The sequence below is a fragment of the Equus asinus genome, chromosome 2 (assembly GCF_041296235.1).
Source record: "Equus asinus isolate D_3611 breed Donkey chromosome 2, EquAss-T2T_v2, whole genome shotgun sequence".
NCBI lineage: Eukaryota > Metazoa > Chordata > Mammalia > Perissodactyla > Equidae > Equus > Equus asinus.
Window position 1 is genome coordinate 169,176,875 of NC_091791.1, and position 16,075 is coordinate 169,192,949.

Consider the following 16,075-nt stretch of genomic DNA (forward strand, 5'->3'; position numbering starts at 1 on the left):
GTTCCTCTTGCTGAACAGGAGAGGGCGCCCGCCTTCGGAAAATAAAATACAAAGTTTGAAAGATACATCAGATTGTTAACCTGGTTTTCTTTAGATGGTGAAACTGTAGGTAATTTTTTGTGCTTTTCTCTTTGAGATCTTTTTTTTTTTTGTATTGTGTAGTTTTTAAATAAAAAATAAAAGTTTTCTTTTTCAAATTTCTGTTGTATGCTTACCCTAGTCAGCCCCATAATGTAACTGATTTACTTGTCTGTCTCCTGGTCACCCTTCCTGCTATCTCTATTTCCATCGCCAAGTACCTACAGAACCTGGCACAGTGTATAGCCTTTGTTGGTTGAATGAATTAACTGCCCTGACTACCTTCAGGGGTCCAGTGAAACCACCCTTTCCTTGGGCCGTCTCCCTCCCTGGGGACGATGGCGCCCATCTCCTCCCTGTCTCCACTCACGATCAGTCTTCTGAGACGATCCACACATTCAGCTGCCCGCGGGACATCTAGTTGGAAGTCCCAAAGTACCCGAATCGGACATGTATGAAATTCTAGTTATCTTCCTTTTTTATTTTACCTTTATTTTCTGTAAAGTTCTTCCTTTCTGTAGATCTGAGGTTCTGACCTACATAATTTTCATTATTTCTAAAGAATTTCTTTTTTTATTGACTTCATAATAGTTCACATCAATGCGAGATTTCAGTTGTACATTATTTCTTGACTGTCACCACATAAGTGCTCCCCTTCACCCCCTGTGACCACCCCCCACCTCCCTTCCCCTGGTAACCACTGAACTGTTTTCTTTGTCCATGTGTTTCTTTATATTCCACATGTGAGTGAAATCATCTGGTGTTTGTCTTTCTCTGTCTGGCTTATTTCATTTAGCATAATTCCTTCCAGGTCCTTCCATGTTATTGCAAACGGGATGAATTTGTCTTTTTTATGGCTGAGTAGTATTCCATTGTATATGTATACCACATCTTCTTTATCCAATCATCAGTGGATGGACACTTGGATTGTTTCCATGTCTTGGCTATTGTGAATAGTACTGCAATGAACATAGGGGTGCATATGTTACTTTGGGTTGTTGATTTCAAATTGTTTGGGTAGAAACCCAGTAGTGGGATAGCTGGGTCATATGGTAGTTCTATTTTTAGTTTTTTGAGGAATCTCCATACTGTTTTCCATAGTGGCTGCAACAGTTTGCACTCCACCAGCGGTGTGTGAGGATTTCCTTTTCTCCACACCCTCTCCAACATTTATTTTTAGTCTTAGTGATTATATCCATTTTAACAGGTGTAAGGTGGTATCTTAGTGTAGCTTTGATTTACATTTCCCTGATGGTTAGTGATGTTGAACAGCTTTTCATGTGTTTATTGGCCATCTGTATATCTTCTTTGGAAAAACATCTGTTCATATCCTCTGCCCATTTTTTGATTGGGCTGTTTTATTTTTTTATTGTTCAGTTGTGTGAGTTCCTTATATATTATGGAGATTAACCCCTTGTCAGATATATGATTTGCAAATATTTTCTCCCATTTAGTGAGTTGTCTGTGTGTTTTTATTCTAGTTTCTTTTGCCTTGCAGAAGCTCTTTAGTCTGATGAACTCCCACTTGTTTATTTTTTCTTTTGTTTCCCTTGTCTGAGAAGACATGGTATTTGAAAAGATCCTTTTTAGTTCGATGTCAAAGAGTGTACTACCTATATTATCTTCCAGGAGTTTTATAGTTTCAGGACGTATCTTCAAGTTGAGTTTATTTTTGTGTATGGCATGAGAAAACAGTTTACCTTCATTCTTTTGCATGTGGCTGTCCACTTTTCCCAACACCATTTATTGAAGAGACTATCTTTTCTCCGTTGTATGTTCTTGGCACCTTTGTTGAAGATTAGCTGTCCGTAGATGTGCGGTTTTATTTCTGCAGTTCTGTTCCATTGATCTGTGTGCCTGTTTTTGTACCAGTACCATGCCGTTTTGATCACTATGGCTTTGTAGTACATTTTGAAGTCAGGGATTGTCATACCTCCAGCTTTGTTCTGTTTTCTCAGGATTGCCTTAGCAATTTGGGGTCTTTCATTGCCCCATATGAATTTTAGGATTCTTTGCTCTATTTCCTCGAAGAAGGTCATTGGGATTCTGATTGGGATTGCATTGAATCTGTCAATTGCTTTGGGTAGTATGGACATTTTAACTATGTTTGTTCTTCCAAACCATGTGCATGGAATATCTTTGCATCTCTTTATGTCATTATCAATTTCTTTCAGTAATGTCTTATAGTTTTCATTGTATAAGTCCTTCACCTCCTTGGTTAAATTTATTCCTTGGTACTTTATTCTTTTAGTTGTGATTGCAAATGGAATGGTATTCTTGAGTTCTCTTTCTGTAAGTGCATTATTGGAGTATAGAAAAGCAAATGATGTTTGTAAGTTGATTTCATACCCTGCAACTTTACTGCAGTTGTTGATTATTTCTGTTAGCTTTCTGATGGATTCTTTGGGGTTTTCTATATATAAGATCATGTCATCTGCAAACAGCAAGAGTTTCACTTCTTCACTCCCTATTTGGAGTCCCTTTATTTCTTTCACTTGCCTTATTGCTCTGGCCCAAATCTCCAGTACTATGTTGAATAAGAGTGGCGATTGAGGGCATCCTTGACTTGTTCCTGTTCTTAAGGGGATGCTGTTGAGTTTTTGCCCATTGAATATGATGTTGGCTGTGGGTTTATCATATATGGTGTTTATTATGTTGAGGTACTTTCCTTCTATCCCCGTTTTATTAAGAGTTTTTATTATAAATGGCGGTTGGATCTTGTCAAATGCTTTCTCTGTGTCTATTGAGATGATCATGTGATTTTTACTCCTCGGTTTGTTGATGTGTTGTATCACGTTGATTGATTTGTGGATGTTGAACCATCCCTATGCCCCTGGTATGAATCCCATGTGATCATGATGTATGATCCTTTTGATGTATTGCTGAATTCGGGTTGCCAAAATTTTGTTAGGAATTTTCGCATCTGTTTATCAGTGATATTGACCTGTAGTTTTCCTTTTTTGTGTTGTCCTTGTCAGGCTTTGGTATCAGAGTGATGTTGGCCTCGTAGAATGTGTTAGGAAGTGTTCCATCTTCCCTAATTTTTTGGAATAGCTTGAGCAGGACAGGTATTAAATCCTCTCTAAAGGTTTGGTGGAATTCCTCAGGGAGGTCATCTGGTCCTGGGGTTTTATTCTTTGGGATGCTTTTCATTACTCTTTCATTCTCTTTCCTTGTGATTGGTCTATTCAGATTGTTTCTTCTTGATTCAGCTTTGGGAGGTTGTAAGAGTCTAAGAATTTATCCATTTCCTCTAGATTATCCATTTTGTTGGCATATAGTTTTTTGTAGTATTCTCCTATAATCCATGGTATTTCTGTGCAGTCTGTTATTTCTCCTTTTTCATTTCTGATTTTGTTTATTTGAGCTTTCTCTTTTTTTCTTTGTAAGTCTGGCTAGGGGGTTGTCAATTTTATTTATCTTCTCAGAGAACCAACTCTGTTTCATTGATCCTTTCCACTGCCTTTTTTTGTTTCAATAGAATTTATTTCTGCTCTGTTTTTTAAATTTCTCTCCTTCTTCTGACTGTAGGCTTTGTTTGTTCTTCTTTTTCTAATTCAGTTAGGTGTAATTTGAGATTGCTTATTTGGGATTTTTCTTGTTTGTTAAGGTGTGCCTGTATTTTGATGAATTTCCCTTTTTTTTTTTTTTAAAGATTTTATTTTTCCTTTTTCTCCCCAAAGCCCCCTGGTACATAGTTGTGTATTTTTAGTTGTGGGTCCTTCTACTTGTGGCATGTGGGATGCCACCTCAGCATGGCTTGATGAGTGGTGCCATGTCTGCACCCAGGATCCAAACTGGTGAAACCCTGGGCTGCCGAAGTGGAGTGCATGAACCTAACCACTCGGCCATGGGGCCGGCCCCTGAATTTTCCTCTTAGTATGGCCTTTGCTGCATCCCATATGAGTTGGTATGGTATGTTATCATTTTCATTTGTCTCCAGATATTTTTTGATTTCTCCTTTAATTTCTTCAATGATCCATTGCTTGTTCAATAGCATGTTGTTTAGTCTCCACATCTTTGTCCCTTTCTCAGCTTTTTTCTTGTAATTAATTTCTAGCTTTATAGCATTATGATCGGAAAAGATGCTTGTTATTATTTCAATGTTCTTAAATTTATTGAGGCTTGCCTTGTTTCCCAACATACAGTCTATCCTTGAGAATGTTCCGTGTGCACTTGAAAAGAATGTGTATTCTTCTGTTTCTGGATGGAGTATATATGTCTATTAAGTCTAACTGGTTTACCTTTTCATTTAATTCCACTGTTTCCTTGTTGATTTTCTGTCTGGATGATGTATCCATTGATGTGAGTGGAGTGTTGAGGTCCCGTACTATAATTGTGTTATTAGTAATATCTTCTTTTTAGGAAATTTGGTGCTCCAGGGTTGGGTGCATAGATATTTATAAGAGTTATTTCTTCCTGATGGAGTGTCTCTTTGATCACTATATTGCCCCTCTTTGTCTCTCTTTACCTGCCTTATCTTGAAGTCTACTTTGTCTGATATAAGTATTGCGACACCTGCTTTCTTCTGTTTGCCATTAGCTTGGAGTATCATCTTCCATCTCTTCACTCTGAGCCTGTGTTTGTCATTGGAGCTGAGATGTGTTTCCTGGAGGCAACAAAAATTGTTGGGTCTTGTTCTTTAATCCATCTCACCACTCTGTGTCTTTTTGTTGGAGGATTCAATCCATTTACGTTTAGGGTGATTATTGATGTATGAGGGCTTAATGCTGTCATTTTATCACTTGTTTTCCAGTTTTCCTGCATTTCCTTTTCTCATCCTGTGTGTTTTGGTCTACCCATTGAATTATGTAGTTTTTTATGATGTGTTTCTTTGTTTTCTCCTCATTTATTCTTTGTGTCTCTGTTATGCTTTTTTGTTTAGTGGTTATCCTGAGGTTTGTATTCAGATATATAAGTGTATAAGATAGTCCATTTTCTGATGGCCTCTTATTTCCTTAGTCTAAACTAATTCAGTCCCTTTCTCCTCCCCCCTAGGTTGTTTTCCTCATATCTTATTCCAACTTGTGTTGTAAGTTTGTGGTTAAAATGACAGGATTATCTTTGTTCTTGGTGTTTTCCGTCCCGTTAGCTTAATGCTATGGTGAATATTGGCTATCCTATTCTGATTATGTCTACCTATTTATCTCCTTACTCTGTGTTTTGTGACCCCCTTTTTTTTTTCAAGTATGAGCGCCTTCTTGAGGATTTCTTATGGGGGGGGCATCTCGTGGCTACCAAGTCCCTTAGCTTTTGTTTGTCTGGGAAAGTTTTAATTTCTCCCTCATATCTCAAGGATATTTTTGCTGGATAGAGTATTCTTGGCTGAATGTTTTTGTTTTTTAAAGATTTGGGGGCTGGCCCTGTGGCTGAGTGGTTAAGTTCGTGCGCTCCGCTTTGGCAGCCCGGTGTTTCACTGGTTTGGATCCTGGGCACAGACATGGCACCACTTGTCAGGCCACATTGAGGCAGCATCCCATATGCCACAACTACAAGGACCCACAACTAAAAATATACAACTATATACTGGGGGGGTTTGGGGAGGAAAAGTAGAAGAAAAAAGATTTGAATGTGTTGTTCCATTCTCTCCTAGCTTGTAAGGTTTCTGCAGAGAAATCCACTGAAAGCCTGATGGGGTTCCTTTGTAGGTTATTTTCTTCTGCTTTGCTGCCCTTAGTCTTTTCTTTGTCATTCATTTTTGTCAGCTTTACTACTATATGCCTTGCAGTAGGTCTTTTTACAGTGACAAATCTAGGAGATCTGGAAGCCTCTTCCACACAGATTTCCCTCTCATTCCCTAGATTTTGGAAGTTCTCTGCTATTATTTATTTGAACACACTTTCTGCTCCATTCTCCTTCTCTTCTCCTTCTTGAATACGTATCATTCTTATGTTGCGTTTCCTCATTGAGTAGGATATTTCTCGGAGACTTTCTTCATTTCTTTTTAGTCTTAGTTCTTTCTCCTCTGTCTGGAGCATTTCAACATGTCTATCTTCAATTATGCTGATACACTCCTCTGTGATGTCCACTCGAGCATTCAGGGAATCCGTATTTTGTTTTATCTCTTCCATTGTGTCTTTCATCTCTAATATTTCTGATTGATTCTTCTTTATAGTTTCAATCTCTTTTGTGAAGTAGCTCCTGAACTCGTTGGATTGTTTCTCTACATTCTCTTTTGCCTCATTGAGTTTTTTTTATGATAGCTATTTTGAATTCATGGTCATTTAGCTTATATATTTCTGTATCCTCAGGACTGAATTCTGGGTGTTTGTCGTTTTCTCTCTGGTCTGGAGATTTGATGGAGTGTCTGATGTTAGAGTATGTGGGTTGGGTTTTTTGCATTCTGATATTATTTGGTTGCAGTTACAGCCTGTCACCACTGGGTGGGGGTCGAGAGCTGTGTATTCTAAGCCCTCCGCTTTCAGCTGAGATCCTAGGCAGTGGAGTGGGCCCGGGGCAGGTTGGGGGCAGGAGCACTTTCTCCTGCGTGCTCTTGGGGTTTTCTCCATCAGCTCTTGCTATCTTGTCTCCTGGGGTGTTGGCTTGATGAGGTCACCCCCTCCCCCACCCCCCCAGTTTTGCTGGATACAGAAGTCCAGATTGGGGGGCTTTTTTCCTTTAACATGTTAAACATTACACTCTGCTCTCTTCTTGCTTGCGTGGTTTCTGGTGAGAAGGCTGATGTAATTCTTATCCTTGCTCCTCTGTAGATAAGGTTCCCTCCCACCCCAGCTTTCTTTCAAGATTTTCTCTTGGTTTTTGGTTTTCTGCAGTTTGAATATGATGTCTAGGCATAGATTTTTTTTTTTTTTTTAAGATTTTATTTTTTCCTTTTTCTCCCCAAAGCCCCCTGGTACGTAGTTGTATATTCTTCGTTGTGGGTCCTTCTAGTTGTGGCATGTGGGACGCTGCCTCAGCGTGGTCTGATGAGCAGTGCCATGTCCGCGCCCAGGATTCGAACCAACGAAACACTGGGCTGCCTGCAGCGGAGCGCGCGAACTTAACCACTCGGCCACGGGGCCAGCCCTTTTTTTTTTTTTAGTCCTGCTTGGTGTTTTCTAAGCTTCCTGGATCTGTGTTTGGCGTCTATCATTAACTTTGGAAAATTCTTAGTCATTATTGCTTCAAATATTTCTTCTGTTTCTTTCTTTCTTTTCTTTGTGGTATTCTCATTATGCATATACTACACCTTTAGTAATTGTCCCACAGTTCTTGGATATTCTCCAGTGTCTTTTTCATTTTTTTTCTCTTCGCATTTCAGTTTTGGAAATTTCTACTGATAGTTCTTCAAGTTCACTGATTCTTTCCTTGGCCATATCCAGTCTATTGATGAGCCCATTAAAGGCATTCTTCCTTTGTGTTATGGTATTATTTATTTCTAGCATTTCTTTTTGGTCCTTAGTTTACATCTCTCTGCTTATATTACCCACCTCTTCTTACATGTTGTCCACTTTTTCCATTAAAGCCCTTAGCATATTGATCATAGTTGTTTTAAATTCCCGGTCTGATAATTCCAATATCTCTGCCACATCTCAGTCTGGTTCTGATGCTCACTCTGTCTCTTCAAATTGTTGGTGTTTTTTTTACCTTTAGGTATGCTTTTTAATTTTTGTGTTGAAAGTCAGGTGTACTGGGTCAAATGAACTGAGGTAAATAAGCTTTCAGTGTGAGGTTTTATGTTTACCTGGCTAGGGGTTAGGCTGTCTTTATTGTTTTCTGTATCTGTAAATGTCAGAGGCTAAAATTTCCTCTGGTGTCCTCATTATTGTCTCCCTTGTTGTCTTTGGAGTTCCCTAGAGACTTCTTTTTTTTTTTTTCAAGAAAGATTAGCCCTGAGCTAACATCTGCTGCCAATCCTCCTCTTTTTGCTGAGGAAGACTGGCGCTGAGCTAACATCTGTGCCCATCTTCCTCTACTTTATATGTGGGATGCCTACCACAGCATGGTTTGCCAAGCAGTGCCATGTTCACACCTGGGATTTGAACCAGTGAACCCCGGGCCACTGAAGCAGAATGTGCACACTTAACCACTGTGCCACCAGGCCAGCCCCTAGAGACTTCTTAAATAAGGTCTGAGACGTGCAGTCTTTCCATTGTATTCCCCTGTTATACGGGAGCTCTGCTGATGTGGTGGTGAGGTGACGGCGAGGGGAAGCGTCTTGTAGTCCTGTGTTCAGCTCTCAGTCTTTCAGTGAGCCTGTGCCTCTGGACTGTGAACTGCACACGGGCTCCTCAGTCCTGTCTCCCCCTCCTCCCACTGGTAGGTAAGACAAGAAGGCTAGAGCAGCCTGGAGTCGGGTATTTCCCTCTTCCCAGGTCACTTCGGCTCTGGTAGAATAGTTCCTTCTGAAGGCAGGCCTTAAGAAGAACAGAATGCTCTGGGTGTGTTTCAAAAGGGCTGCTTTTCCCCTTTCCCTGCCAGACCCACAAGGGGCTTTTTTCTGTGATCTTCACTGTGAGAACCTAGTAGAGCTCCTGGAGGTAAAGCTCAGGAAAGTGTGGGGACCCCCTAAGACTGGGCCCCTAGAGCTTAAACTCTCAGATTTGTCTGCACTGAGCCTCCAGTGCTTTGTTGGTGAGAGTTCACACTTCCCATCCTGGCGCTCGTTCCCACAGAGCTTTCTGCTCCTGGGCCTCTGTTTCAGTGAGTTGTGATTCTCTGTATCTGCTTGTCTGTCTCTCAAATTTGGGGGGCATGTCCCCCATGACTTCAATCCTCCAGCAGATGTAAGAAGAGTTATTGTTTCCAGTTTGTTCATCTTTTCCTGTTGTGAGGACAGGAGTGAGGACTTCCAAGCTCCTTACCTGCCAGACTGAAAACTGGAAGTTATTGTCCCTTTAAAATTCTGCCCTTCCTCCTGGGCTCCGTGTTTCTGTCCATGGCACCTCTCTTGACCCATGAGTCAGAAACCCAGACCACTGTCCTTAACTCTGTCCTCCCTCCCCTCCAAATCAAATCCATTGCCAAGTCTAATCAGCTCTACTTCTATAGAACCTCCCACCCACCCCTGTTTTTCTCTTTCACTGCCTCTGCCCTCTTTCGGGTTCCCCCATCTCTCACAGTGAGAAGACTCTGGTCTGCCCACCTCCAGCCCAACTCCTCTGTGAGTTCTTTTCCATGTTGCTTTCATCATGAATCTTCTGAAATGCAACGCTGATCGTATCATCCCTAACTGAAAGCTCCGTCGTACTTTCAAAAGAAAGTTCAAGCTCCGAAATACGGCAAAAGGATTTTTAATGGTCTGGCCAGGCCTGCCTCTTCCTCCACATTCCTTGCAACTTTGCCTTCATCACGCACCTATATGCCAGTCCTCATCAAACTGTTTGCATTTTCCAAATATACTGTGTTGTCTCACATTTCTGTACCTTGCACACACTGGATGATTCCTCTGTCCTTCTTGCCTCTTGGACTTGACTTTTTCTCATCTTTTGTGGCTCATCTGATAACCACCTCCATGAAGCCCTTCATAGTTCTCCTGGGGCCCTCAGCATCCTTTTATCGCCACCACTGCTATGCAGAACCTATCTTTTAAGGTTGTTGGAAGGACTAAGTGAGTTAGTAAATATAAAGCACTTGGAACAGTGCCTGGCTTCTAGTAAGTACTGCGTATGCATTTGCTGTGTTTTGAATGCTTACATGCCTGTCACCCCCACTGGGCGGGAGCCCCTTGAAGGAAGGGCTTGATTCTTTTTAGTACATCTTATGCCACTGGCGCCTGTTGTCGCACCTTGTCCATGTGTTTACAGCTCATAGGAACAGCTCCTATTTTTAAGTCCTCTTTTTCCTGCCCCAGGAGCCCCTTGTCTTGCAAGCCTTCTTCAACTCAAAGGTTGAAGAAGACAAGTGGTTGGAAATCAGCACACTGGGCATGTGGTCTCATGGCTGCTGCTGGCCCAAGAAGGGTGTAGGCAGGGACGGCTTGGGAAAAGTTGTTCTCAATCCTTAGTGTGCACGGGAGTAAAACCCTTAGTGAGCTTGTTAAAATACAGACTTCTTGGCCCCTGCTGCAGGGATTCTGTTCATGAGGTCTATGCTGGGGCCCAGAAATCTGAATTATTAATAAGCATCTCAGGTGATTCTAATGTCAGTAGTCTAGGGACTACACTTAAGAACCCTGGGGTAAGGAACAGTTTCATTCAAACCAAAGCCAAAATCCTCCAGAAGTCAACCAAAGGAAAATTTCCAGGTAGAAGAGAGCTATACAAAGGGGATTGACTCTGTGTCTCTAAGCCACACCCTCCCTTGCAGTTTCCTCTCTGGTGAGGGACAGCAGTCCCTGTATCAGTGGATGGCACCACCAATCAGTCTTGTTCCACAAGCCAGAAACCTGGGGCTTCTCTTTACTGCTCCTCTCTGCCTTCCACCCAGCCACATCCCATCCCTCCCAAAGTCCTGTGAATTTTACCTCCTGGATATTTCTCCAAGTTTTCCACTCTGTCTCCAGCACCACTGCTCTGGCCCAAACTACAATCTCTACCATAAACGACTACAACTGCTTTCCAATCTGTGTCTCTGCATCCACTCCAGCCCTGCTTCCATTCATTCTTGACACTACAGGCAGAGTAATCTGTTCAAAACACTCAATCTGGTCATGTCACCTCTAATTCCTTAAATCTTTCACAGGCTTCCCACTGCAGACCAAGATCCTCACTGTGGCTAGAAGGCCCCCCAAGTCTTGGCCCTGTGTCCCTCAGCTTCACCTCCTCCACTCTGCCCTTTGCTCTCTCTGCTTTAGCCACACTGCCCTTCTTTTAGTCTTGTGTATGCTTCCAGACTCCCTTCCACCCCAGGGTCTTTGCACAGGCTATTCCCTTTGCCTGGAGTGATCTCCCTTCCCTCTCTGGCTAGCTATCCTCCAGGGTCACCTATTCAGATAAAGCTTTCTTAACCCCCACCAGCAGGCCAGGTCACATGCCTTTACTGTAAACCTCAGGGCTATTTACTCTCTTTTGTTTTGTGCAGTTACTCAACCAATCTGTTTCTCTCTCAGGTTGTAAGCTCCATAAGGCAGGAACTAGGCTTGTCCTGTGTTACAGTACTTGGCCCATTGCTTGGTACATGCCACTAAATATTTGTTAATTGGGTGAAGGAATGGGTCCCTTGGCCACCACCATGGCTGGACCCTCCCAGTCAGAGTCTCCTGTAAGATTCTGGTCTAACTGTGGACAAAAATCCCTTTCCGGGGTGGATCTTTGAACAGCTGAAGCTAGCTATTATTTTAAAAATTAACTTTATTTAAAATGAAATGCAACCACTGAAGTCCAATCCATATATCTGAAAAACATTTATAAGTCACATTAAATTTTTGCTTTTAAATTTGTAATTAGCTCCACCTGGATTAATGAGCGGGAAGAGAAAAATCTTCCTTTCGGTGTTTTTACCTCTCCCAGGATTTTCCAAGAACTCTGACCAAAAGGGCAGGCCTTCCAGCTTCCATGCTTATTTGGGGAGCACTCTGCTGTCCACAGTGTCTGCCGTGTTTCTCCCACCCACTCAACGTCCTCTTAGAAAACCAACTGCAGGAGTTGGTATATGCACTCTCGGGATTCCACACCCACACTTGCTCCCTGGGCCCAGGAGCTGCAGGCGCTTCCAGAATTTGTCACAGGTTTTGCCAAACCGAACCCACCCACATGGGGTTCAGGGAGTCTCCTATCCAGCCTGATTCTCCAGGCCTAGGATGGTCCCCTTCCCTGCTGTTGGGCTTTCATTGAAGCTACCATAGTCCACACTAATCTTCCCAACTGAAACTCTTGGGGCATGGGAATTAGGGAGAATACTGGTTCTTTACACTCAGGAAACCCTGGGCTACTGATGCAAAGAATCCACTTCCTGCCTGATGATCAACTTTATATACCAGATGTCCTAGGAAAACCAGAACAGGTCGCCAAGACTCAGAGACAATGCCTGGCTCATCATTGTCCAGGGCCACCAACCAAGAGGACAACTCTAGTGGATTTCCTAAAACCAAAACTAAGATCACCTTCTGTTTTTTTTTAAAAAAAAATTGCACTCTGTTCCATAAAGGATGATGTAAAGGAAATAATCATATGACTAAATATAAACAGCATAAAATAGGTTTCCCTAGCACAGTTTTCTGAGCTGCTGTCCCAGCAAGAGCTCTGCTGGGCATTATCCAGCTCCCCTGAGACCCATTCATGTCTCTCTGTCCCAGAGCGGCTCTAGGCACCCATCAGCTATTCTTCCCACAAATGCTCCAAAACACAATCCTCCGCTGCTCCCCCAAGCTTCAGGACTCCCCGTCACCCTCCATTTTAGTTCATCTTCCATTCAACAGATTTAATTGAGCACCTCCTCCATGTCATGGACTGTGAATCGGCAGTGAGTGAGAGAGATAAGGTCCCTACCTTCCGGGGGCTCACATTCTAGTGGGAGGGGAACCAGAGGCCTGAGGCCAGAGCAGACTGAGCTGGGACAACAGGGACCCTAATGCCCTCTTCCAGAGAACTAAGGCAGATGATCCCCATAAAGCACCTAGTTTGAGCTTAACTCATAGTAGGAGCTCAACATATATTTGTTTATTTCCCTCCAGCTGTTTGGAGAATAGCACTGCTTTCCCCCTTTTTTTTTTCTTTTTGAGGATTTCAAGCATTTTTAAGCTCTAATAAATACAGAAGACCATGGTAAAATGAACAAATGTGAAGCAAGTTACAAAATTGTGAGAAATCTTAAGCTCTCACCTTTTCTCCCAGGTGCTCAATAAAAAGAGATACTGTTGTGTTACTGCTCAATCTTTCTGGAAACTAATTTAACAAAATGTATCAACCACCTTAAACACGCTCAATCCCTTTACCCAGTAATTCTCACTCTAAGAGATTATTTTAAGGGAATAATAAAAACGAGCGCAAAGATTTATGTGCTCGTACAAGGATATTTATCATAGCTCTGTGTGTAATAGCAAAACGTTGGGAAGACTTACATTTCCAGGAACGAGGGATTAATCAAATAAATCAGGTCACATCTATGGGACAGAATTTGTTCATTTGTTATTAAAAACTTGGGGGGGCTGGCCCCGTGGCCGAGTGGTTAAGTTCGCGCGCTCTGCTGCAGGCGGCCCAGTGTTTCGTTGGTTCAAATCCTGGGCGCGGACATGGCACTGCTCATCAAACCATGCTGAGTCAGCGTCCCATATGCCACAACTAGAAGGACCCACAACAAAGAATATACAACTATGTACCGGAGGGCTTTGGGGAGAAAAAGGGAAAAAATAAAATCTTTAAAAAAAAAAAAAAACTTGGTGCAACCGCTGGAGTTTGCTCCATAAATCAAGGAACAATGATAAGTCACATTTTGCAGATTGTTGCTTTTAAATCTGTAAGTAGCAAACATTTCCTGTGCGGCTCTGTACCAGGCCCTGTTCTAGGACCCGGGATGGGGGTGTGAACAAGACAGACAAGGTCTGAAGTCTTATGGAGCTCACCTTTTAGAGAAAAAAGACAGAATTTAATCAATAAACAATCACGCTGATGTGAAAGAATAGGTGCTGGGCAGGAGGCGAAATAAACAGGGTGATATGCTGGAGAGACTGGGAGGCCGGAAGACTAACCAGAGTCATGGCCAGAGAACAGCCTCCTGAGGTGGTGACATTTAAGCTGAGACCTGAACAACAGGAGGGGACCGGCCATGCCACCCACGGGGGAAGAATGTTCCTCCGGAAGAGGAGCAAGGGGCCAAGTCTTAGGTAGAAGGGTGGTGAGTTTGAGAAGCAGAAGGACGGTGGGGCTGAGGCAGAAGGACGAGGGGCGCATGGTGGATATGAGGGTGGAGGGGTCCGCGGGGCCAGATGGAGCAGGGTAGGACTTCGGATGGTTCCAAGGGTGACGGGAAAGCACTGGAAGGTTTAAAGCAGGAGGGCACCAGCATTTAATTGAAAGCTCAGAAAGCTCACTGGCTGTGTAGAAATTGGATTATTCAAGAACAAGAGTGGAAACACACCAGGAGGGTAGAGCAGTTCTGTCGGGAGAGCACAGTGACAGCGTCCGTGGAGAGAGTGACAGGTTCAGACATATTTTGGAAGTAGGGCTGATAAGACTTGCTGATGGGGGCCGGCCCTGTGGCTGAGTGGTTAAGTTCGCGTGCTCTGCTTCCCCACGGCCCAGGGTTTTGCTGGTTTGGATCCTGGGCGCGGACATAGTACCACTCATCAGGCCACATTGAGGTGGCGTCCCAGGTGCCACAACTAGAAGGACCTACAACTAAAAATACACAACTACGTGCTGGGAGGATTTGGGGAGAAAAAAGCAGAAAAAAAAGACTTGCTGATGGATTGACTGTTAGAAGAAAGGAAAGGGAGGAATCAGTGGCGACTTACAGGTTTTTGGCTGGGTCATTATAGTGACAATGAGATGGCACAACTAGGGGAAGCACAGTTTGGGGGCGGCATTAAGACCCTGTGGGGCCACTTTCAATCTGAGACGGACTATCGGCTGTGGAGCCAGACTCCCCGGTTCTAATCCTACCAGACGGCTAAATGATGATGGACAAATTACCTAACCCCTTTTGCCTCAGTTCTGCATCTGTGGAGGGGGCACAGAAGTACAGCCTACCTTACAAGGTTGTCGGGACGATGATATGAGTTATTATGTCTAAATAGATTAGTGCCTCCATTCTTATTCACTCAGCAAGTATCGAGCGAGCATTTCTATGCACTGAATTCTGAACATATAGCAAAGAACAAAGAATTGGACAAAAATCACGAGATATATACTCCACAAGTTTATATTCTAGTTGGGGGAGGGGAGACACACTAGACAGATGCAGGGTTAAAATAGTATGTTGGATGAGGATAAGTGCTATGGAGAAAAATAAAGCTGGAAAAGTGGTACTGAGGAGGGGAGTGGGGTGCACTCTAAAATAGGACGGCCAGAAAAGGCCTCATTAAGATAGTGATATTTGAGGAACGACCTCAAAGGCAGGGAGGGTGCCAGCCACGTGGGTGTTGGGGCAGAGTGTGCCAGGCAGGGGAAACAGCAAGTCCACAGGCCCTGAGGTGGAGGCTTCAAGAAACAAGAAAGGTGAAGCTGAGTGATGGAGGGTAGGGGGCTGAGATCAGAGGAGGATAGGACCACCCCTGCAGGGCCCCCAGGGTCACAAGGAGAACCACGGCTGTTATTCTGCAAGAGGTGAGGAGGCACTGGAGGGTGTGAGTGGATTGGTGACATGATCTGACTGACATTTAAAAGCATCCCCCTGGCTGCCAAGTTGAGAATAGACAGGGCGGGGGCGGGGGGGGGGGGTGGTGGTGGTGGGGGAGGCAGGCTAGTGAGGGCTGGGGCTTCAATCCAAGTGAGGGGGGATGGTGGCTTAGACTAGGATGGGGCAGTACTGGTAGAGAGAGTTTGATAATAAACAGCTAATGCAAAGAATTCAATATATAGAATGTCAGATGGTAATATGTGCTGCGGAGAAAAATAAGGCAGAAAGGGGCATAGGGAGTGTGGAAGGTGCTGAAATTTTAGAATGGGATGGTAGGGAAGCCCTCACAGAGATGTGGCACTTAAGCAAGACTTGAAGGAGACGAGGGAGCGAGCCACGGAGCCGTCTGGGGAAGAACTTAGGCAGAGCGCGTAGCCCTGCAGAGGCCCTGGAACAGGTGTGTGCCTGGCTCTGTCCAGGAACGTAGGGCCAGCGACCTGGAATGGACCAGGCCCGGGGAGTGGGGAGGGGAGGTGAGGGTGGAGTCACAGAGCACTGTAAGGCCTCTGGTTTTGGGGGAAGCCAGTAGAAGGTTTTGAGCAAAGGATTGAACCGATGGGGTCACCTGTTCATTCCGGCTGCTACATAAAGAGCAGAGTATCAGAGGGCAAGAGCGGAGGTGGGGAAATGGCTAGGAAGCGGGTCCAACAATCCAGGTGAGAGATGAAGGCAGCTCTGGCAGGGTGGCAGCTGTAGGTGATGAGGAGGGGTCAGATTCTGGACACAAATGGACGGGAGATAGAACCACTGAGATGTGCTGACAGATTGGATGGGGGATGTG